General features: G+C 37.0%; 1 protein-coding gene across 11 annotated transcripts in view; it reads left to right on the top strand.

Annotated features, from left to right (window-relative positions):
• BCAS3 (BCAS3 microtubule associated cell migration factor) overlaps positions 1-23,393 on the top strand; it is a 576,417-nt gene that overhangs the window by 104,262 nt on the left and 448,762 nt on the right. The window contains exon 1 of one of the 11 annotated variants that reach the window (XM_089900972.1): positions 16,774-22,829. The exons of the other annotated variants lie outside the window; for them this stretch is intronic. The gene's annotated coding sequence lies outside the window, so the exon portion shown is untranslated. Of the gene's footprint in view, positions 1-16,773; positions 22,830-23,393 lie in introns of those variants that run through there. 11 annotated transcript variants of the gene reach the window in all.

Raw genomic sequence — 23,393 nt, 5'->3', positions numbered from 1 at the left:
TATATTTATCTGTAAATGTATAGGTAAATTGAAGTGTTGCCTGTATGACTCTTGGAAGAGTGTGGCTATGCCCAGTTTATCCAGTATCCGCGCTACAGGTTTGTCTGACTTCATGCCCTAGCCTAGTGCTGTATTTATAGTGTCTCTGATGAATTGGAGCCCTTTACTTTCATTGGAAAATGGTAATTTGTTTATATTCCCCAAGAAAGTCCATGTTATATTTATTTATATCTTTATTGAGGTATAATTGAAACATGACAAATGGCACATATTTCAAGTGTACAGTATGATAAATTTTGACGTATGTGCACACCCATGAGACCATCGTTCCAGTCAAGATAATGAGCATGTCCACCACGCACAATAGTTTTCTCATGCCCCTTTATAATACATCCTTGCTGCCCCTCCCAGCGCTCCATAAAAGCACATTTCTACGTAATAAGTCTCTCTCAGTATCATTGAGATCTTTTTTGAGGGGAGATACTTTGCTGTCATGTAGTTTAATATGACTTTATATTATATAGCTAAAAACAAAAGGTGGGGGCTTCCCTGGTGGCGCAATGGTTAAGAATCCGCCTGCCAATTCAGGGGACACAGGTTCGAGCCCTGGTCCGGGAAGATCCCACGTGCCGCGGAGCACCTAAGCCCGTGCGCCACAACTACTGAGCCTATGCTCTATAGAGTCTGCGAGCCACAGCTACTGAAGCCCGCCCACCTAGAGCCCGTGCTCTGCAATAAGAGAAGCCACCGCAATGAGAAGCCCGCGCACTGCAACGAAGAGTATTCCCCACTTGCCCCAAGTAGAGAAAGCCCGCGCACAGCAACAAAGACCCAACACAGCCAGTAAATAAATAAGTAAATAAATTTAAAAAACAGAAACAAAAGGTGGCAGTCTTTAATTCAAAGTTGTTTTTTCTTCTGCTCTGTATCTTAAACTAAAGGCCCTTTAAAAGAAACATTTTCCCTCTAGAACCAGTTCAGAAAACAGCTAAAGGGGTTGCAGTTTTCTGTGTAATCATTTCAAAACAACAATTTTTTTCAGCCACCAAAAGGATGCAGTCTTGACATATAAATAGAAAACAGATTGAGTTTTTGGCTGATACTGCTATACTGGTTTAAATGTTGGTTCAGTCAACTTCAGGCTTAGATTACAAGATTTGCAAATTAAAGAAAACCAAAAGGGCAAGAACATCTGTATAGATTCTGACTTTGTGGAATTCCGTACAGGCATGCTTATTCTACTGCTGGTGCAACAGGGCATGTACACAGTGAATAAGCCTTGAGAAGAGATCACTGTTATGTTCTTCCTATCCCAAAGACAAAATTGATGATGAAAATTAGGGAATTCATTATGAAGAACCACATCAGTTTCTAAATCATGTATTATTCCACAATTTTTGGGGGGAAATATTTTCATGATGTAGCTGTAGGGTATTTAGCCAGAATAAAAATCTTGCTAAATCTCACTAGTTGTGTTACTTGATGATTTTCTTGAATCTAAAGTATTGGGAGGGCTTCCCTGGTGGCGCAGTGGTTGAGAGTCCTCCTGCCGATGCAGGGGACGCGGATTCGTGCCCCAGTCAGGGAAGATCCCACATGCCGCGAAGCGGCTGGGCCCGTGAGCCATGGCCGCTGGGCCTGCGTGTCCGGAGCTTGTGCTCTGCAACAGGAGAGGCCGCAGCAGTGAGAGGCCCGCATAGAGAAAAAAAAAAAAAAGGTATTGGGAATTGAGAAAGGTAATTTGCTTTAGCTAAGACTTAAATATGTTATAGTCAAAGAGTATGTTAATTAATTGATAGGAAATTAATTACTATACACCTCTGTGAGATGTAAGGAATCCTCGTTTGCTACTGGGTAAATCATACCTGTGTGTATGATTTTAAAATGTTTGCTATAGGTTACCTATGCTACTGTCTCAAAAAATGCTTTATTTTAATGTTTTTCTCCCTTTTGTTGTAAGAAAGAATTTTATATTCTTTCAAGAAATGTTTATAGCTACCAGTATTATTTATGGGTACCTGCTGTATTTCAGCTGCTCTCATAGTATGTGGGAATTCAGTAGTAATCCAAGGCAGTGGCTTTTAGCTGAGAGGGAGATGAGAGAGGTGGTTTTGACCCCCAGGAGACACTTGGCAGTGCCTGGCGACATTTTTGGATGTCACATCTGGGGACTGGGAGGTGCTAGTGTTGTGGCAGAGTCAAGGATGATGCTAAACATCCTATAATGTGCAGATCAGCTCCTGATAACAAAGAATTTTCCAGCCTAAAATGCCCATAGGGCCAAGGTTGAGACACTCGGATCTAAGGAGACAAAGAATCTATGCATTGATTGAACTGACTTTCTAGCAGGGAGAGAGAAACAAATAAGTAAAATATATAGTATGTTAACAAGTGATGTGTAAAAAATACTAGGGAAGATGGTTAGAGAATGTTGGACAAGGCAATGCTATGTGGTGTTGGTGGACATTTGGATAATTGGCTGTTTTGGACTATAGTGAACAGTGCTGATATGAACATTTGTATACATGGGAGTACATTTTTTGGTGTGCATTTCTGTTTGGTATATGTACCTAGTAGTGGAATTGCAAGTCCATAAGTTATGCTTTGCTTGATATTACCAAGCAGTTTTCTAAAGTGGTTCTACCAGTTGCCTTCCTACCGGCAGTTCATAAGGCTTCCAGTTGCAGTACTTTGTGTGAAAATTTGGCATTGATAGTCTTCATTTTAGCCATTCTGGTGAATATGCATTGGTATCTCATGTGGTTTTTGTTTTCATTTTACTGACAGCTAATGAATTTAAATACTTTTATATATATTTTAATCTATTTCAACATCCTCTGAAGTGCATGACCAAGTCTTAAGCCCATTTTTCTTTTGTTTTATTTATTTATTTATTTATTTTGCGGTACGTGGGCCTCTCACTGTTGTGGCCTCTCCCGTTGTGGAGCACAGGCTCCGGACGCGCAGGCTCAGCGGCCATGGCTCACGGGCCCAGCCGCTCCGTGGCATGTGAGATCTTCCCGGACCGGAGCACGGACCCATGTCCCCTGCATTGGCAGGTGGACTCTCAACCACTGCGCCACCAGGGAAGCCCTTTCTTTTGTTTTAAATGTCCTTTTCTTATTCATTTGTTGGAGTAGTTTTAATATGAGCCCCCATCACTGCTTTTATGATTAGTGCTTGTTTTTTTTTTTTTAATATTTATTTATTTATTTATTTTTATTTATGGCTGTGTTGGGTCTCCGTTGCTGCATGCGGGCTTTCTCTAGTTGCGGCGAGCGGGGGCTACTCTTCGTTGTGATGCACGGGCTTCTCATTGTGATGGCTTCTCTTGTTGCAGAGCACGGGCTCTAGGTGCATGGGCTTCAGTAGTTGTGGCATGTGGGCTCAGTAGTTGTGGCACACGGGCTCTAGAGCACAGACTCAGTAGTTGTGGTGCTCAGGCTTCGTTGAAGTTCCCATGGCATATGGGATCTTCCTGGACCAGGGATCATACCCGTGTCCCTTGCATTGGCAGGCAGATTCTTAACCACTGTACCACCAGGGAAGTCCCTGATTAGTGCTTTTTATATCCTGTTTACCTCAAGGTCATGAAGCTGACTCCAAAATGTATATGGTTATCAATACAGAGGCCCAAGAATAGCCAAGACAGTTTTGAAGAACAAAGTTGGTAGGGTTATACTACTTGGTATTTATAAAGCAATAGTCAAAGTTGCATTGGCATAAGGAGAGACCATTAGATTAGTGGAATATGTAGGGCATCCAGAAACAGATTCACATATTTTTATGATAAAAATGGCACTGCAGTACAAAGGCAATTCATGTATGGTTCTGGGTCATTTGAGTATTCATATGGAAAATGAAGAAACTTGTTTCCTGTTACATATCATGCAAAAATCAACTTAAGATGTAGACCTAAAGGTGAGAGAAAAAACAAAATACTTTGAAGATGAAGAAAATATGTCATGGCTTAAAAAATATTTATTTATTTATTTATTTGGCTGCATCGGGTCTTAGTTGTGGAGCCAGGGATCTTTCATTGTGGCATGCAGGCTTCTCTCTAGTTGTGGCGTGCGGGCTCAGTAGTTGCAGCTTGCGGGCTTAGTTGCCCCGTGACATGTGGGATCTTACTTCTCTGGCCAGGGATCAAACCCGCATTCCCTGCATTGGAAGGCAGATTCTTAACCACTGGACCACCAGGGGGGTCCCCCTCATGACTTTAAGGTAGACAGGTATTCCCTAAACAAAACATAATATGTACTCACTGTAAAGAAAAACATTTGTATTCTTTTGGCTTCAATATTATGTAGAAAATTGCTTGATTTGGTGGTGTATGACTTATAAATGATATTCTGTTATGTACATGTAATGAAAACCAGGATTTTACTATTTTGTGAACCTTTAATGTCAGTATATGGAATTATCATATAATTGGAACAATACAGTAACTGTGTATCATTTCCTTTGTTGATGATACCATGGGTTCTATAAAGGCTGCCTTAAAAAATTAGGATTTGAAATCTTAGGTTTGCTTTTTCTCCTTTTGTAGTCATTTAAATATTATTTCGTTTCTTAATTTCTTTTCCTAGTTTTTTTTGAATTTTATTTTATTTATTTTTCTATACAGCAGGTTCTTATTAGTTATCCATTTTATACATATTAGTGTATATATGTCAATCCCAGTCTCTCTTCCTAGTTTAATTCCAATGATAGAATACCTTTTTTTTTTTTTTTTTTTTTTTTTTGCGGTACGCGGGCCTCTCACTGTTGTGGCCTCTCCCGTTGCGGAGCACAGGCTCCGGACGCGCAGGCTCAGCGGCCATGGCTCACGGGCCCAGCCGCTCCTCGGCATGTGGGATCTTCCCGGACCGGGGCACGAACCCGTGTCCCCTGCATCGGCAGGCGGACTCTCAACCACTGCGCCACCAGGGAAGCCCTAGAATACCTTTAAATAGCTTCTTTTTTTTTTTAATGTTCGAGAAATGTAAATCCAACTATAATGGTACAAAACATGATATTGCTCTATAAGTCTAATTGGAAAATTCCCCTCAAAGATGGCAGAAATTCTTGAAGCCATCCAGATCATGAGGGGGGAAAAACGACAAATAGGAAGTCCTGAATAATTACTTGGTGGGAAAGTGCAATGGTAGAGGAGATTGGTTGTTTTTTTTAAGGCGATAAGATCCTGGTTTTTTATTCTGTGCAGGATGTTACAGAGGGCCACAATTTTCTTGTTTATTTCAGTTTGTAAAGATGAATATACCTTAGGATACAGAGGCACAATACACAAAAACTCCTTTGGACTTATACTGCGCTGAAAAACTTCAAAAAAATTACAAATGACTTGAATTATTGTTTTATGTTTAGAAACAGATTGTTATTTTAAAACTAAATTTCCTGGCCTCAAGGTGGTTGTCACAACCAATGTAATATCCTAGAAGCAAGATTTTGTTTTTGTTTTTGTTTTTTAGTCTTTTGAGTGTGTTATATCTTAATGTTACCTGATCTTGCTCTTTGTCAGTAACTTTTGGTATAACGAGTCTTTTTTCTTGGCATTCAAGTAATTTTACTAACATCTTGTTTTTCAAACACAATATCCAAGGAAGGTTAAAACAGTTATTATACAATAACTGGCATATTAATTAGAGCCTCCTGATGTGGGTTGGGTAAATGTGCTTGTGGAGAGGAATGAACAAGAGACAGTATTTTGAGTGCCCCTTTGGAGTTTTTTAAAAAAACTTTTAAGTGCTTAAACATGTGGTATATTTAGGTTTTATCACTTATTTAAATACACAGTTTGTATTTAGCTCTGTGGAAATAATGAAATATAATAAATTTGTATGTGTTAAAGTAACATTTCCTATTTTATTCTAACTCTGTTTACTTGTTAGTCTTCATTTCCCTAAAAAATTTCAGCGAGCACATACTGAATGCATCTGTTTGTCAGTTTCGTCCATGCACCTTTTTCAAACAAGGAAATAAAAGTAAAGTTTATGATGACCAGAGAGCTTGATGAGAACAGCTGCACTGCATACTTCTGTTGAGTCACTTGTCAAATGAAGCAGCAGTATAGGAAAAATGATAATGCACTCCTCCACTGTTAAAGACAAAACTGCTGCGATGGGGGACGTTTTAAATTATTAAACACTGTAAACGCCATAACGTTAATTAGAAGAGGAACAAACTCCACAAAGATAAATGTGTTTTCAATATGATTCTTAGGGAGGGTACAGTAGAAACCAGTGAACAGAGAGGAAATTTATTTCTGGCAGGACTCTAGACATGGAACTGTGGCTGAACTTTTTACCCTAATTACCTCCTGCTAATGCCTGCAGCGGTCTGGAATCAAAGTGGTGCTTCGGGCTCTGGAAATTCTCTGATGTGGCAAACGTTTGTTGTGTGAGGAGGGTTTCTTAAGAAAAAGCAGAATGTTGTGACAGGATTTTAAAAAAATTTCTCAGTTACCACCCACCTCACTTGTTGCCTACAAAAATAGAGTAATTGTTTGCATCTGTGTGTGCTTTTTTCCCCCTAAGAAATAACTGTTATAAATCAATGTGACATAGATCCAGTGAACTGAGCCTTGCCTGAGATATGCTTTTTTTTTTTTTTTTAAGTCTCTCCTTTATTTAAAAATCTAGGCTCAAAATGTAAAGAAGTTATTTTTGGTGAGGGAGAAGAAACATTCTGCCCATTTCTGAGGAGAATTTAGATCTTAAAGTATGCTTTTCAAAATAAAGCCTAACCACTTTAGGAGCATCAGACTGATAACTATTAAACTGCTTAATCCTGGAAGTTGAAATGGGAATTTCCAGTTTCCATTTTTAACTGTCCATCCCACAGGGACCAGAACCTTAGAGACATTTCCCTTTAATTTCTCTGAAACTTCTTTCCATTCATGTGTCACCACCTGCTTTTCATCCTTTTCTTTTAAAGTTAGTGTTTCTATACTATATATAGGATAAATACTTTGACCTTGCATTTTATGTATTCTAAAACAATCTGAATTTCAATTAGTCTGCCCTTATGTCATATGAACGTCTGTACTAACTTGTATCTCCAGTTCCAGCCCTTTACTAATCTTCTTAAAACCTTTTATATAATTCTTGAAAAACACAATTATGCACTATTGTTTTGTAAGGCAAATATACTCATGGTTTCACTTGGGAAGAAATTTATTTAGGCAGTCTTTTATTTAGGTATTGAATAGATAGCTTTAATTAGTATGTTGTTAGTTTTCTTGATCCTGGGCAAGAAAGAGAATTTTTATTCCTTATAATGAAATACAAAATTTCTTACAGGGTTGGATCAAAAATTCACATCTTGCTGTGGTTAAGCTGTGGTTACAAATTGCTCCAGTATAACCTTAGTATTTTGCATTTTGTATATCTGCCTCTGTGACCATTCATATAGTAGTTTTATTTGCGAATTGTGAATGAGGATTATTTCTTTGAATTACCAACGTTTCAAAATTATGTTACAAATAATTTATTTTCACTTTCTTCCCCTATATATTTTTATAAAAACTTCTAACATATTGTTTCAAAATTATAATTAGCCACTTTGGATGTAATATGTGTATTTCACAACTTTTGTTTGTTGTTTGATTCCTCTCATCCCCCCACCCCCTGCCCCATTCCACCTACCTTTATAAGAGCAGTCAAATTAGAAAAACGTTTTTGTTTTAACTACTAAGAAAAGTAATCTTTCATAGTAATGATACTGTTCAAACTGGAAGATGACTTTTAAGTTTTAACCATATCTATATGGCATTTGGAGTTGTTGCAGTTCAGTTTATACCTCACTATAAAATAACCTTGCATATTATTATAAGTATTTAAAGGGTCATCTGCTTTTTTTTCTAAACCTGATATCACAGGAAAAAGAAAGGACAATCATGTGGCTGTATCAGGTATTATGGAATGTAAATATTCCTCACAAGTTTCAAACAGACATACTCTACAGTGTACAAATAATGATTTTCTTGTGCTTTAGTAAGTCAAATTAGAAAAATTGATTTAGAACAATATAGGCACCTTCTAAAAAATATATAAATGCAAGGGCTCAGATTTTCTGTTGTCATTTTAAGTATGAAGAAGGGAAATATCAGAAGTAATAAGTTTTTACACATATCCTTTTCTAAAATGTCTTTTGGTAAGTTTTGGTATTCCTTGATTTTGAGAAATAGATTGCATATAATCTATTAGCTTTAGCTTGTTGAAATTTCTCACTGTGTCTCAAATGCTGTAATGATCTGTTGGCTTCTTTGACATGTTTAATATGTTGGTTTGTATTGATTTCATATGCAAACTTCATGCACATTGGTAAAGTTTTAGGGTAACACTGGAATAATAAAACCAGGTATGCTTTTACGCAGTAGAGCATATTTGATGTCTGTGCTTGCTTGGCAGAAGTTGGTATAATTAACATCTTTTTCGTGAATTGAACCAGACTTAGTGCTCTCATTTCCAGTGTCCCATGTTTTTCAGTTAAACTATGGTTATATTTATCTGTTAATATGCAAATGATTCTGTATATACTTTGTTTATCATGACAGATAAGCATTTCACAAATTAGCTTGCTTTCTAGGGAAATAAATTCAAGCAAGATTTTGCTTTGTTTTTGTTTGGAGTGTTATTGCTTCTGCCTTAAAGAATAAACAAATTTTTCTTACTATATTATTTTAGTTTTCAAAGTTTCTTTATAATATCATGACTCAAAATTAACTTTTTATTTTTAGGGAACTGTATTTATGATCCATTTCTTAACCATTAAGTAAAATTTTAATTTTTAACTTAACTTTTTTGCCTCTGTTTTTCGGTATCCCTCTGCCAGTGGTTTCCCAAGAGGAGTATGTTGTCCACGAAAAGGAAACAACAGGTTGTAGTAGAATTTAGACTCCCTAAATTCATATATCTTCAAAAATTATAAAATAGTGAACAATTTATTAATTTTCTGCTATTAAGAAAAACTGATCTTCTTTTACATTGGGAATTACAAAGTAAGATTTTATTTATTTTTTAAAAATTTTATTGAAGTGTAGTGATTTACAATGTTGTGTTAATTTCTGCTGTACAGCAAAGTTATTCAGTTATACATATTTCTTTTTCATCATGATTTATCACAGGATATTGAATCTAGTTCCCTGTGCTGTATAGCAGGACCTTGTTTATCCGTCCAAATATAACAGTTTCCATCTGCTAATCCTAAACTCCCAATCTTTCCCTCCCCCAATCCCAAAGTAACATTTTAGTATCCTGAAGTATTAATTTCAAAGAATACAGTATAACAGTTGTACTGTAATTATGGCTAATTATAATATTTACTTTGTGAATAGCAGAGGCAGATTTATTTGTTTTCTTTTTGATTATTTGGAAACATGATGCTAGTGAAGGCGAGTTTACAGCTTTCAATCTTCGTTTTCTGTGTTTTCTGTCTTTGTCTTCTATGTCTATAAATCATTTTCCTAATCAATTAGTAAATGAATATCAGCAATTTAAAATATTAAATATTCAATATTTGAAGCCCTTGCTGTTGATAGAAACATTTTCCTATGATATTCCATTGCTGAAAATGCTTAATGAAAAGCTTTCCTCTGTAAATAGATCACATAAGGGTTAAATGAAATAATACATATAGTGTCTTTATAACAATGGCTGGTATTTATCAAATGCACAATAATCAAAATTATAGAGCAGCCACAGTCGTGGGACTTATTATTAGATAAGTGAGATTCAAAAGGTAGAATGTCAAACATTTTCATATCTTTACTTCATAAATGGAATTTTGCCAAGTATCTCCCTCTTCAGTTCATTCAGTCTTGTACATTCTATGGTGTGGGACAAACATGTATTTATTTATATATGTATATATATTTGGACAAACATACATTCTGTGGTTTTAGACAAACATGTATACACCATTATCATATCGTAGAGAGTTGTTAATTGATAACAAGTAGTTAACATCAATTCTTTTCTCAATTTTTAATAGATTCTTTTAACAAATAATGTTATGTTCAACGTATTACAACAGTAAACACAGTGTAGTCTCTGCCTTCTGGAAGCTTCTAGTTCTTTTGATTGAAAGGGCGTGTAAGTTTGTGAAATGTGTAGATGACATTACTAGATTTGTTTAGTACCTTTTTTGCATTCCTTCATTAAGAATGGTTTAGTATCTCCAAATGATTTTTAAAAATCACGGGAAATATTCTGGCAGGATTAGTGGGCAGTTCTTTTCCTTATTCGTTAGAATAAACTCATTATATGTTTTTTAATGTTATTGTCATTGTCCTTGGACTAGTTGGAATTTATTAATATGGTTCATGGTTACTTATAAATATCTCACATGTATATAATTATGAATTGTGTTGTATTATTTTTGGAGTTTGAAATAAAATGTTGCCTATATGTTAGGGTTTTAGGTTTTTGTAACCTCAGCATAGTTATATGCTACTTCGTGTTAGATCATGTTATGTAGAATGGTAATTAGAATATATTTCACTTGTACCTCATTAGTCTAGTTAAAACCAGTTGAGAGGTTTTAAAATGTTCTAATTCTTATTGATATTTATTTTTGGGGGAGGTAGATCCTTAGATTTTGAATTTTGAAGAGATATTTGACAGGTTGACAAACTTGTCCTTTGTGTTATTGGGAAATGAGGCTTGATCATCTCATCTCTTGGAGATTCAGAGGATTTTGCTCTATTCTTGAATGATTGCACTTTGACCTTTTATCTACTGAAAATTTTACTTTTCTTAGCAGAAGTCAGAATAGTTGAACTATTTAGATTTGGATGGTAAACCCGTATTAGAAGGCGTATATATTTAATAAACAGATGGAGTAGAAGATGACAGATTAGCTGTTCCAAACATTCATAACTTTGTTTAAAGCTCTTTTATTTGCAGCAGAGTACCATACCTCCTACTTCACTGGAACTTTAATCCAATTTATTTGGAATTGCCTTAGATAACCATACTTATATATTATAAAAATACCTACTCATGTGTAATGAGTATTTTATTATTTAATATTTATTTCTTTAGGGGAGATGACTGGCAGACATTTGTTCTTCCTTGAATATGTTCAATCTTTTAAAAAATGACTATTCGAATATGTTGAAAAAATATGAATTTTAAAAATACATGAAGCACTATTACAGCTGAAAGGAAAATAGAGAAATCAACAATTAAAGTTAGAGATGAGGAATCCTCTTTTAGTAAATGATGCAACTAGGAGATAGGAAATCAGTCAGGATATAGAAGATATCAACTACAACATCATTTTGACTCACCTGATATTTATAGAATACTATATCTACATACTGTACATACAGCATTGACCAAGACTGACCATATGCTGGGTGATAAAGCAAGTCTCAAAAACAGAGTATGTTTTATAACCACAGTGCAGTTAAGTTAGAATTCAGTAATAAACATCTCTCTGTAAAACCTGTACAGTGTTTGGAAATTAAACAATGGGTAAAGCAGAGATCAAGAGAAAATAGAGCAGATTTTGAATTGAAAGACTGAAAAAACACAGCATATGAAAAATGGAATGTAACTAAAGCAGAGACAGGGGATGTTTATAGCGCTAAATGCTCATGTTTGGAAGAAGGAAGGTCTAAAACCTTTCACCTTAAGCATCTAAAAAAGAGGAGCAAGTTTACCTAAAATAAGTAAAAGGAAGAAAATAATAAATGGAAATTAATGAAAGGAAATGGACAAACAACGGAGAAAATCAGTTACGTCAAAAACTAGTTCTTTGAAAACATCATTAGTAGGACTGGTTGAAAACCACACAAATCACCAATATTAAGAGTGGGCATTACTACAGATCTTATGGTCATTAAAGATAGTAAGCAATATCAGGATCACCTTTATCTTTGAAAGCTTACATGAAATGGACAGATGGAAAATAACTTAGTGAAAAGTTATTGGTAAGTAAAGACCAGTCAGTAGAATAATATTGCCATGGAGTAGTTCATAATTGTAAATAGATATTTCACAATTATTTCTATAAAGAAAGAGTACAAAACAGACATACAAGAACTTAGGGAAGACAGGGTGAGATAATATGAGAGACATGACCTATGGGAAGAACCAGAAGGACATAGCTCCACAAATTCATCGTAGAACTGACAAAGAAGTTAGAAGGTGGAGAAGGAAGACTAGACAGAAAACTGAATAAAATGAGAGCTTGAGCAAAATGGGAAGAAAATTAGAACATTTGTATATTTCCCAAATAAGAGAAGCAAAGTAATGCAGTGGAGGAAATGTCAAACATAAGAATGTTTAATCCCAAGATATATTGTTGTAGAGTTCCTATATTTCAGGAACTCAGGCTCACTTCATATCCGCCTCAACTGAAGCACATACCTAAAAGACCCCTGAGAAAGACAGTGTAAAGCAACCCAGTTACACTAGAAATGGAGAACTATACTTCAGGGGTCAGTAAAGGTGTCTCCCCCCGCCCCCTTTTAAATTAATTAATTTGGCTGTGTCGGGTCTTAGTTGTGGCACGTGGACTCTTCGTTGCAGCATGCAGGCTTCTCTCTAGCTGTGGCACGTTGGCTCAGTAGTTGCGGCATGTGGGCTCTCTAGTTGTGACGCGTGGGCTTAGTTGCCCCACGGCATGTGGGATCTTAGTTCCCCGACCAGGAATCGTACCCATGTCCCCTGCGTTGGAAGGCGGATTCTTAACCACTGAACCAGCAGGGACGTCCGTACATTTATATTTAAATTTATGATCCCCTTTGTGTTATTTTTCGTATAATGTATCAGGTTTAGGTCATGGTTGTTCCCTATTCTTTGCTACTTCATCATTTTTTCAAGATATTAGCCTTAATCTGTTGAATTACTTTTGTACTTTCCTCAACACGTAAAGGTGTTTTTTTTTTCCGGTACGCGGGCCCCTCACTGTTGTGGCCTCTCCCCCCGTTGCGGAGCACAGGCTCCGGACGCGCAGGCTCAGCGGCCATGGCTCACGGGCCCAGCCGCTTCGCGGCACGTGGGATCTTCCCGGACCGGGGCACGAACCCGTGTCCCCTGCATCGGCAGGCGGACTCTCAACCACTGCGCCACCAGGGAAGCCCCAAAGGTGTTTTGTTTTGGTTTGGTTTGGTTTGGTTTTGCCATGTATGAAATGCTCAGCGGACTATATGGTCTCTGTGGCAACTACTCAACTCAACCATAGAAAATAAATAAGTGGGTGTGGCTATATTCCAGTGAAACTGGCAGTTGGTGTTGGATTTGGGACATAGTTTGCTGATCTCTACCATACCCTAAAGTTTTTGAAAATTTTTCTTAAATTTTTTTTTAATAAGTTTATTTATTTTATTTTATTTTATTTTTGGCTGCGTTGGGTCTTCGTTGCTGCACCGTGGGCTTTTCTCTGGTTGCGGTGAGCGGGGGCTACTCTTTGTAGTGGTGGGCAGGCTTCTCATTGTGGTGGCTTCTCTTGTTGGGAGCATAGGCTCTAGGTGTGCGGGCTTCAGTGGTTGTGGCTGGCAGGCTCTAGAGTGCAGGCTCAGTAGTTGTGGTGCACGGGCTTAGTTGCTCCGTGGCATGTGGGATCTTCCCGGATCAGGGCTCGAACCCGTGTCCCCTGCATTGGCAGGCGGATTCTTAACCACCGCGCCACCAGGGAAGCCCCTTAAAATTTTAACTATTGTATTTAGGAATAGTTTTTAGTGGACAAAGATTATTTAGGCATAAATGAAAAACAGTATCATAAATGTATAAACTGTGTAATGTTTATATTGTTTATATATGGATATATGAACTAACCTGCAGACGTTTTTTGTTCCCTGTAACATCTCTTCCATAATTTGAATTTACATTGCATTTGTTTTTCGCTGTGGTATTTTTTTTTTTTTTTTTTTTTTTTTGCTGTACACGGGCCTCTCACTGTTGTGGCCTCTCCCATTGCAGAGCACAGGCTCCGGACACGCAGGCTCAGCGGCCATGGCTCACGGGTCTAGCCGCTCCGCGGCATATGGGAGCTTCCCGGACCGGGGCACGAACCCGTGTCCCCTGCATCGGCAGGCAGACTCTGAACCACTGCGCCACTAGGGAAGCCCTTCACTGTGGTATATTAAACATACTTGTATTATAACTTTATTCTCTATCCTTAAAAAAAAAAAAAACTAATATTTTTTGAAATCTCCATGAAGGTAGAATATTTCTAACTCATCTTCATATTTGATTGCAAATAATAGAATCTTACATAAAAAAAATACAGTGTATTACCTCTTTACTTCTTATGTAGTATATGACCCTATTGAAGAACACCTGATTCCACCCTCAATTTTACATTACCTCCTGTTTTCATGTGGAGACTTTACTTCTTGCCTGGTTACCTCCCCATGTAAAAGCATTGTTAGTACCACTCTCTCAACTTGTAGTGGTGTTGGAAGGTTTAAATACCCAGCGTTTATTCTGAACTTTGCAAAAGAAAAATGTTATTATTAACTGGGCTAATCACAAATTTAGTCTTTAATATGGTTAAGTTTCCATTTTCTTGGCTTTTTCTTTTTAATTACTTAATAAAAAAACGCCACCAACTGGCTTTTGTTCTTTAGCAGCTGGATAAGAATACAAATAATGTAATATTATCAAAAAGTTTCCTCTTATATTTAAAGGATTAGCTTCAGTAACACATGTTGAAGGTTGTGCAGCTTTTTCCCATTTAAAAATAAGTGTTTCCATGCTTCTTGCAATTTGTGGTAGATTTAAGATGTCTTTGCTATTTTGTGTTTCACTTATACATGCATATTCTTGGAAAATGTCACTTTCTCAAATACTTTGTTCCGCTTTTCCTAATTTTGGTTCAATCTGTTAAATATGAATAAAAATAATAAAAGTCTTTGTAAAGGAAAATGTTATTAATGTTTAGAATTTTCAAGTCATAAAAGCCATATCTCACATTGCTTTAACGTGATGCTTATTGTATTGCATTACAAAAAAACTTTTTTTTTCCAATTTATTTATTTATTTATGGCTGTGTTGGGTCTTCGTTGCTGCGTGCAGGCTTTCTAGTTGTGGTGATCGGGGGCTACTCTTCGCTGTGGTGCACGGGCTTCTCACTGCGGTGGCTTCTCATGTTGCGGAGCACGGACTCTAGGCTTGTGGGCTTCAGTAGCTGTGGTGCACAGGCTCAGTAGTTGTGGCACGCGGGCTTTAGAGCACAGGCTCAGTAGTTGTGGCGCACGAGCTTAGTTGCTCCATGGCGTATGGGATCTTCCGGACCAGGGATCGAACCTGTGTCCCCTGCATTGGCAGGTGGATTCTTAACCACTGTGCCACCAGGAAAGTCCCCCCAAAAACTATTTTGAAAACATTGTCTAGGGTAAGAAATGGCTATGATTCTAATAAAATATATGAATATTAAGAAAAAAATTAGTATAAAAATTAAAAGTAGACTCTGTGACTCTGTGATAGAAAGTTATAAGTTTAGGGGATTAATATATATTATTTGTGATTCTTGTTTTCTATCAGGCATAAAAGATAGTTTGCACCTATCTAATACAAAATTTTCAATCAGTGTTTAAATTTCAAAGATAAAGTGTAAGGTCACCATCATCATTCTTCCATTATTCTAAGTCTTCACAAAAAGCCCAGGATACCTAGGTCATTCCTCATTTTCTACATGCTAATAACCTAGCGTTTGACATTAGAAAAGGGATTATTGAATCTTCTATGGAAAGATGTACTTCAATAGGAATACTTAACTGCACATACCTAAAGATCTTATTTAATTTCTATTCTTTGACCATTTCATGCTCCTTGCTCCATTTAGTGGTTCATTTGATTAGGTCTCACTGTATTGCTGACTCTTCCCTTAAATAGTAATTGTTGGATCTGAAACACACTGTCAGAATATTTCCCAATGTTTACAACATGTATAGTATTATCTGTATATAAAACTAGCTGAAGTCATGGATTGAGAGTTCTGACAGTCACTCAACCAAATTATGTGGTTATGTATTTTTGGTCAAATCTTCTCACTGTGTAACCCCGATTAAGAAAAAATTACTGGTATAAATAATGAAAATTAAAATAACTTTTGATTAAAAGTACTTAATGCTTAGCATTTTAAAAGTTTTATTATTTGGAGACTCTCTGTTGTCCTAATAAAAGTATGTTGGCTTAATAAAAGGTTATCAACAGTTTTAGTGTGTTACAGAAGAACCTGAGAAATGGAAGCCCACTCAGATTTGTTTCAGAATAGTTTATAATAGTAAAAATTTATTTAAAAGTGTATTAGTTTAACATAATTGTCTATATAGTACTTAAAGGAAAGAAATTAGTTTGATAGATTGAGAGAGTAAGCAGTAAATCATGACTCTAGATACACTGCTGAAATTTAATATTCAAATAAGTAAGTGAAAAGGCAACTGAATGCTATTGAAGTAGTAGTAGATCTTTTTACTGTCTCTATAGATTTGCTTTTCCAGAACACCATATTGTTGGAACTTATTTCTTTTTAAGGCAAAATAATATTACATTGTATGTGTATACGACAGTTTGTTTATGCATTCATCATTTAAAAGGACATATGGGGCTTCCCTGGTGGCGCAGTGGTTGGGGGTCCGCCTGCCGATGCGGGGGACGCGGGTTCGTACCCCGGTCCGGGAGGGTCCCGCGTGCCGCGGAGCGGCTGGGCCCGTGGGCCATGGCTGCTGGGCCTGTGTGTCCGGAGCCTGTGCTCCGCGGCGGGAGGGGCCGCAGCGGTGAGGGGCCCGCGTGCCGCAAAAAAATAAAAAAAAAAAATAAAAAAAAAAAGGACATAGGGTTGTTTCCACTTTGTGGTTATTATGAATAATGCTGATATGAATATTCATGTACATGTTTTTCTGTCGACATATGCTTTCATTTCGTTTTTTTTTTTTTTTTGGCGGTACATGGGCCTCTCACCGTTGTAGCCTCTCCCGTTACGGAGCACAGGCTCCAGATGCACAGGCTCAGCGGCCACGGCTCATGGGCCTAACCGCTCGGTGGCATGTGGGATCTTCCCGGACTGGGGCACGAACCCGTGTCCCCTGCATCGGCAGACGGAGCCTCAACCACTGTGCCACCAGGGAAGCCCCATGCTTTCATTTCTTGGTATACATCTAGGAGTGGAATTGCTGGATCATATGGTAATTCTATCTTTAGCTTTTTGAGGAACTGCCAGACTGTTTTTCACAGTAGCTGCACCATTTTACATTCCCGCCAGTAATGGATCAGGGTTTTACTTTTTCTGTATCCTTGCAAATACATACTCCTTTTCAATTGTTTTGTTATAACAAACCTAGTGGGTGTGAAGTAGTATCTCACTGTGGTTTTGATTTGCATTTCAACACTGATCAGTGATTTTGATAATCTTTTCATATACTTGTTGGCCATCTGTATATCTTCTTTGGAGAAATGTCTATTCACATCCTGTGCTCATTTTGTAATTGGGTTGTTTATCTTCTAGATGTTGAATAGTAAGAGTTCTCAATATACTTTGGATACTAGACCCTTATCTGATATATGATTTACAAATATTTTCTATTTTTTGATTGTCTTTTAGCTTTTTAAAATAATGCCCTTTGACACACAACAGTTTTAAATATTGATGTAATATAATTTTTTTTCTTCTGTTGCTTGTGCTTTTGGTGTCACATCTGAAAATATTGTCAAATCTAAGATCATGAAGATTTACCCCTATATGTTCGTCTTGTATAGTTTTAGCTCTTATATTTAGGTCTTTAATACATTTTGAGTTAATTTTTATATATGATTTAAGATAGTAGTCCAACTTTTTTGCATGTGGACTTCAGTTTTCCCAGTACCATTTGTTGAAGATACTTGGTACCTTTTTCAAAAATTAATTGATCATAGATGTATGGGTTTATTTCTGGACTCTGAATTTTATTCCATTGGTTTATATGTCTGATGTCAGTAACACAGTATTTTGATTAATGTAGCTTTGTTGTAATTTTTGAAATCAGGTAATGTGAGTCCTCCAATTCTTTTTTATTTGGGACCTCTTACAACTTCATTTGTTTTTAGGTTGGCTTTTCACTTCTGCAAAAGCCATTGGAATGTTGATAGAGATTGCATTGCTATTGTAACTAGAACTGCTTTCTTAACTTTTTATTTTGGATTGATAATTGCTGGTTTATGTATGTTGATCTTGTACCCTGAAATTTTCCTGAATTTATCAGTTCTAGTACTATTTTATGAATTCTTTGGAATTTTCTATATATAGCATCATGTTGTCTGTGAATAGAGATAGTTTTATTTCTTTTCCAATTTAGAAGTTTTCAGTTTCTTTTTCTTGCCTAATTGCTTTGGTTAGATCTTTCAACACAGTGTTGACTGTAGGCATCCTTGTCTTGTTTCAGATATTAGCGGAAAAACATTCAGTCTTTTGTCACTTAGTATAGTGTTTTGCAAATGCCCTTTATCATATTTGGAAGTTCCCTTCTGTTCCTAGTTTCCTGTATTTTTTTGTTGTTGCTGTGGGTTTTTTTTTTGTTGTTGTTAATTATGAAAGGGTGTTGAATTTTGGCAGATGCTTTTTCTGTATTGGTTGAGATGATCATGTTGTTTTTTCCCCCTTTCATTCTGTTAATGTGATGTTGACTGTTAAGAGTTTATTATTTAATTCCACATATTTGTGACATGGTGATTATTTGATATGCTATGTTTAATATCACATATTCATGAATTTACAGTTTTCCTTCTGCTTTTGATTTGTAATGTCATTCCAGCTTGGTTAGAGAGATTGTCTTCATTGTTTTTAAATTTAGTGAGACTTGTTTTGTGGCTAACGTAGAAGAAGAATGTGTATTCTGCCATTATTGGGTAGAGTCTTCTATAGGCTTGTTGAGTTTAGTTGATTTATATTGTTAATCTTAAGCTGTGTTCATTTTTTTTTCTTTCATTTTTTTCATTCTGCTACTCTGATATGTAATTTCACTCATCTTATTTTCAAGTTTGTGAATTCTTTCTTTGGTCTTTTCTGATATTCAGATAGGCTTTTGAAACCTTTAGTGCCTTTTTCATTTTAGTTATTGTACTGTTCTGTTCTGTTATTTCTATGTGGTTCCTTTTTCATAAGGAACCAGTATCTTTATTGATATTTTCAATTTGTGAATTCATCTTTCTCCCTTATTTCTTTGTCTATAATTTCTTTTAGCTTTCTGAGCATATATAAGACAAGTTGATTTAAATTCTTTGTATAGGTTCTTCAGTGTCAGTTTCTCTCAGTTTATTTTTGTTCTTTGTATGGGCTATACCTTCCTGTTTCTTTGTGTGCCTTGCGATTTTTTGTTGAATGGTGGACATTTTTTTTTTTTTTTTGCAGTACGCGGGTCTCTCACTGTTGTGCCTCTCCCGTTGCGGAGCACAGGCTCCGGACGCGCAGGCTCAGCAGACATGGCTCACGGGCCCAGCCGCTCCACGGCATATGGGATCTTCCCAGACCGGGGCACGAACCCGTGTCCCCTGCATCGGCAGGCGGACCCCCAACCACTGCGCCACCAGGGAAGCCCTGGTGGACATTTTGAATATCATAATGTGGCAACTCTGAACGTCATATTGTCCTCCCCTCCCCAGGGCTTGCTGTTTTGCTTGTTGAGGTCTGCAGCCACACACTGTTTATTGACTTTTTCAAACTCTTTTTGTAAAGACTATGTTTGGGACACTCCTTTGAGTGTGTAGTGATACCATCTACAGCTCTGCTGTAGCCTTTACCTCTGGCTTGTGCAGTCAAAAGCTCAGCCAGAGATGCAAGAGTAATGTCTTCACAGTTCTTTGTTGAGCCGGCATTGGCTCTGGGCATGTGTGCTGTATTCTAGATTCCCTGGTATATCACTCAGTGTACACACACGCATATACAGAAACACACATGTGATTTTCATTTCAAGGAATTGGCTTATGTGACTGGGCTGGCAGGTAAGAAGTAGAGTAGGCTAGCAGGCTGGAAACTGTCAGGTAGAGACTGATACTGCAGTCTTGAGGTAGAATTTCTTCAGGATTATGAATTTTTATAAATTGAATCTCTATATTCAGTTTTTTAATCTGCTATCTTTCATTTCATCTCATATTTCTTCTTCATTCTGGAAATTTTTCTGAGGTTTGTCCTATACAGATTCAATTTTCTGAATAAAACTTGGACTTCATTAAAATTACATACTCCCACTCTTCAAAAACACAGACTGGGATGGGAGAAAACACTTGCAAAACACATATCTGATAAAGGACTGTTATCCAAAATACACAAAGCTCTTAAAAATCAAAAATAAGAAAATGAACAACCTGATTAAAAATTGGGCAAAAGACCTCACCTCAAAGACAATATACAGATGTCAAGTAAACATATGAAAAGGTGCTCCATATCATATGTCATCAGGGAAACAACAAGGACATACTACTACACCCCTGGCCAAAATTCAGTTCACTGAATACATCAAATGCTGGTAAAGTGGAGCAACAGGAGCTCTCATTAATTTCTGGTAGGAATGCAAAATGGTAAAACCACTTTGGAAGACAGTTTGGCAGTTTTGTTCAAAACTAAACATACTTTTACCATAGTCAAACAATTGTCCTGCATAGTATTTACCCGAAGGGGTTATGTCTGCCCAAAAAACTGCACACAGGTGTTTATATCAGCTTTATCCATAATTGCCAGAATTTGGAAGTAACCAAGATGTCCTTCAGTAGGTGAATGGATAAATAAAATGTGGTACATCCAGATAATGGAATACTATTCCGGACTAAAAGCTATCAAGCCATGAAAAGAAAGGGGGGAAACTTTAAAAGTGTATTACTGGGCTTCCCTGGTGGCGCAGTGGTTGGGAGTCCACCCGCCGGTGCAGGGGACACGGGTTTGTGCCCCGGTCTGGGAGGATCCCGCATGCCGCGGAGCGGCTGGGCCCGTGAGCCATGGCCTCTGAGCCTGCGCGTCCGGAGCCTGTGCTCCGCGATGGGAGAGGCCACAACAGTGAGAGGCCCGCGTACCGCAAAAAAAAAACAAAAAAAACAAAAAAAACCCCCGTGTATTACTAAGTGAAAGAAGCCAATCTGAAAAGTATACATACTGTATGATTCCAACCAAACAACATTCTGGAAAAGGCAATACAGTAAGAAGATCAGAGTTCGCCAGGAGGGATGCACAGGCAGAGAACAAAGGATTTTTAGGGCAGTGAGACTATTCTGTATGCTACTGTAATGTTGGATATATGTCGTTATAAATTTGTCCAAAACCCATACGATGTACAACACCAAGAGTGAACCATAATGAAAACTATGGAGTTTGGGTGATTATATTGTGTCATTATAGGTTGTAGCAAATGTTCCACTTTGGTAGGGGACGTTGATAATGGGGTAGACTGTGCATGAATGGGGGCAGAGGCTATATGGAAAACCTTTGTACCTTCCTCTCAATTTTGTTGTGAACCAAAAACTGCTCTAAAAAATAAAGCATATTAAAACTTTTTTTAAAATGTGATGGGAAGGATTACAGAGAAAGTAAGAAATAATGAAATAGGCAACGTACTTAGATGAAAACATTTAGTGTTTTCTTCTTGGGTTTATCTTCTATACTATAGTTTCAGGATTTGCTTTTAGGAAATCCAGTTTAACTATTTTGTTTTATATTTAATTTAACCTTTTCACTTTCAGTAATGGAAGTTTTAAAATTTTTTACTCTTTAAATAATTGTAGTCAACTCTCTTCACGGAAATGAACTGTAAATTCCATACCTTTGGATCTGGGAGGACTAGTCCTTTGCTAATAAAAGCTTTATAACTTCCTTTATGTGTATAGGTTATGTATACAGCAGGTAACAGATTGCTGCAATGCAAAAATTTTCAATATATGCCCTGGTTCCTCACTATAAAACAAGTTACATAGGTAAAGGGAAAGTCAGTTAAGGAGAATTTGCATTCATTTCTATTATATATTTATCGTTAAAAGTACTAAATAACTTTATATTACCCCTGTTGATATTTATGTGTTGGAAAGGCAGTGGTGCCTGGGCACAGTTTAGAGTCCTTTAACCAACGATTTAATAATACAAATTACGTCATTTCTGCTTTTCTTTCCAACTCTGGTTTTGCTTGCAGTAGATTCAGTTACATTCTAAATTAGATTCTCTACATTTCTATGTGAACTTTTTTTCCTTAAAGTATTAATTAGGTTTTATCTTAAAGTGAAGTCACAATTTTAGGTTTAAATGTCAGGCGCAAACCTGTAAAAATGTTAATCCATTTGAGCTCTAGAAATCTAATGAAGACTTCTGTATACAGCTTTTGACACTGCTTGGTGTATACTAGAGTACAAAGTAAAAGCTTGTTTCTATATTTTAGAATAACACACGTCCTTTCTGTTATGGGGCATGCATTCTGCTGATGTTATAGAAAGCTTTCTCATCAGCCTACCCATGAGGAAAATTAAGATTGTCTTGCTGTGTCCCAGGGAAATAGTCAAGGCTTTTAAAAAGAGAGAAAATAGAGAACAAAAGGATATGTCAGGCGTGTACACAACTGTGTTATTGGCAGATAGCATGACTCCTTTATGAATGTGTGACTTTCTGAAAATTCTGATTTTAAAAGAATTATCTTTTTCTATTAGGCATTGAATAAGAGGTTTTTTCCATATATAAATAGAATTTTTAGATCTACCAAATCTTGTTCATTCAATTCTAAACTGAGCCTTCACAGCATTTGTTTTGTCTACTTCTATTGAAGGCTCTCTGCAGGAAGAATCTCAGTTGTGACATTGTATGGATGCCAGTGAAATGATCAGAATTCAAGTTTCTAGTGTACCGTGGCTATAATGAGCTGCTAATTGAAGGTGACAAGCTGTTTTTTCCTTCCCAGTTGGTCTGGCAAAATGTTAGATTTCGTTCATTATTAACTCATTGCTTCTCAGCAGAGGACTGGATTAATTAGTTGGGAACATTAAGAAAAGAATTTTTGCCTTGTGTCAATTTTAGAGGTTGAAGTTCAAGTTTTACTAGATTCTCTCCCATCTCCACTTTCACCAATTGTATGCACTTGTGTTAAGTCCCTAGCACAATCAAGACACAGCAACATTTCTATCGCCCTAAAAGTGGCACCCATCATGCCACTTTGTACTCTGTAGCTTCTCTCCTTTTCTGGTCCCTGGTCCCTGATCTGCTTCCTATTTATTTTTTTTGGCTGCGTTGGGTCTTCATTGCTGCGCGCGGGCTTTCTTCTCTAGTTGCAGCGAGCGAGGGCTATATTCTTCTTTGCGGTGCACGGGCTTCTCATTGTGGTGTCTTCTCTTGTGGCGGAGCTCAGGCTCTAGGTGCGCAGGCTTCAGTAGTTGTGGCTTGCAGGCTCTAGAGCGCAGGCTCAGTAGCTGTGGTGCACGGGCTTAGTTGCTCTGTGGCAC

The sequence above is a fragment of the Delphinapterus leucas genome, chromosome 19 (genome assembly GCF_059928025.1).
Source record: "Delphinapterus leucas isolate spDelLeu-1000000601 "Yukka" chromosome 19, BTC_Dleu_Yukka2, whole genome shotgun sequence".
NCBI lineage: Eukaryota > Metazoa > Chordata > Mammalia > Artiodactyla > Monodontidae > Delphinapterus > Delphinapterus leucas.
The sequence above is the reverse complement of the archived record's forward strand: the minus strand, read 5'-3'. Positions and strand labels throughout refer to the sequence as shown.